This window comes from Daphnia magna, unplaced genomic scaffold (assembly GCF_020631705.1).
Source record: "Daphnia magna isolate NIES unplaced genomic scaffold, ASM2063170v1.1 Dm_contigs066, whole genome shotgun sequence".
NCBI lineage: Eukaryota > Metazoa > Arthropoda > Branchiopoda > Diplostraca > Daphniidae > Daphnia > Daphnia magna.
The window spans coordinates 1-2,083 of record NW_025533119.1 but is presented as its reverse complement, the minus strand read 5'-3'; the positions used below and the strand labels follow the sequence as shown (position 1 = coordinate 2,083).

Below are 2,083 nucleotides of genomic sequence, written 5' to 3'. Positions count from 1 at the left end.
GTTGTTGTTATACATTACAGCAACAATCAAAACAGATTCAATTAATTCTTCTTATGATAAAATTAAATTTTTTTAAATTTTTTTTATACGAATAATCTAGCTGTGAGGAAAGAATTATTGCAATATGGAACATGTTACTAAGTCTTAAAGCAGCAGGAACCAAAACTCACCTGATTTGGATTCCAAGGCACGTAGGCATCCCAGGCAATACCCAAGCAGACAATCTGGCAAACGATACTGGAAATATACCTCTCAGCAATACCATCAAAAACAACATTACCAGCCAGAAGATCATTGCCCTATATAAAAAAAGATGGTCAACATTCACCCTCAACGACTTTTTAAAAATGTGGGAAACCATGTGTTACCTTCAAATCAAGATTGGGCATTACAGAATGGTTCCACCACCCACACAGACCGATTAACATATAGCTCTCTATATATTACGGTCAGGACACAACAACCTCAATGCCCATCTCAGCAAAATCGACATGAACGTTGAACCAAATCGCCGACATGGATGTCCAGCCATTGAAAACACAAGCCAAGTCCTCACATCCTGCAAACATTTGGACCAACATTACAATCCACTCAAACAATTCCTCACATCCAACAAAATTACCTGGGAATCCAATAATATCCTTGGCCTGAAAACGTCACTCACACGTTAAATCTAACTGGAAATTCATAAATTGCCAATGGAGTTCCTGCTCCAAACAAAACTTCGCCACATCCTCTGAGCACGGCCCGTACCGAAGTGCGTCCCAAGGACGCCAAACAAGGAAACAAAAAAAATGAAACTGTGGAATAAATTTAGGCTCGATTAGAAATAACATTTCAAAAACTTACTGAAAAAAAAAATACATTTTTCGGTATAAAAAAGGATAAGTTCTTCGACGAAAATAATTCACATTAAGTATCAAGTTCGAACAAAAATTCTAAAACAAAAAAAAAATACAAAAAAGCCCTAGGCACTTACTGCAACATGGCAGACTTTGAGCAACAGCTTCTATTTTACCCGACCATATTTACTTAACTAAAATAACTTAACTTAACTATACTTAAGTAACTAAGCGGGACCAAGCCCAAGCTATGCGAGGCAAAATAGGGGTTTTGGGTGGGTAAAGTAATGGAATAGTAAAGTAATAAAGTAAAATAGTAAAGTAAAGTTAAATAATTAGGTTAAACACTCTAAATATTAAGTAAAATTAACACATTTAAGTTAAGTAAAAAGTAACATTTCTGCTAATCAGTAAGGTAAAGTAAATCTATTAGGTTAATAATAACTTTATAAAGTAATGTATAATTAAGTTAAGTAATTAAATTGGTCAAATACATAATAAATAAAAAAAACAAAAATAAAAATTACTCTAATACCACTACTCTATAGACCAGTTTCGGATGCTGCGTTGCAAAATTTAAAAAAATCCAGGGGGGTTTCGATTGCAGGGGGAGATAGGAAAAAAGGGGGTTTTTGATTTATTTACCCTAGTAATACTTTTCCAATTCAGGAAATGTTCTAGAATACTACACTTTAAGACATTCTGCGTCTTCTCAGTATTTATAAATAATTAATCATCCCTAGTTTATCCATGAAAATTAATTCAAGTAAAAGGCTAGGGATGCTGTTTAGTATTTTTTGCGTTTCTAGTGTCAAGAAAATATGTAAACATGGGTGACTTAAATGTGGATATGGGGATAATGGATAAACTAGGGATGATTAATTATTTATAAAGACTGGAGAAGACGCACAATGTCTTAAAGTGTAGTATTCTATAACATTTCCTGAATTGGAAAAGTAATACCCGAGACTCGAAGTAAAGACTACGCGATCGCTGCAAGAGCGAATGATCATAAAGCTTATGCTCGTCCTAGTACGCATGATGAAGCGCGTCGAACGAACTTTCTGAAAGCCATTATTTTTCGTTTGCCGCTTACTGATTTGGGTCTTCACACACTGTAAACTTGTAAGTAAACCATTAACCTTTCAATGTTGTATTTTTTTGTAGATATAGCTTAGATATTCCCCTTGTTGTGTATTTTTAAAATTTCTATCTGATCTCTAGTCATGATCATTAAATTA

At 34.0% G+C, this 2,083-nt stretch overlaps 1 long non-coding RNA gene across 1 annotated transcript; it reads right to left on the bottom strand.

The window, feature by feature from the left end:
* Positions 1–65: 65 nt before the first annotated feature.
* LOC123477470 lies at positions 66–749 on the bottom strand. The gene is made up of 3 exons (XR_006652625.1): positions 623–749; positions 369–559; positions 66–299 (listed from the first exon to the last, which is right to left on the bottom strand). It is a non-coding gene; the product is annotated as an uncharacterized LOC123477470 (long non-coding RNA).
* Between the last annotated feature and the right edge of the window lie 1,334 nt (positions 750–2,083).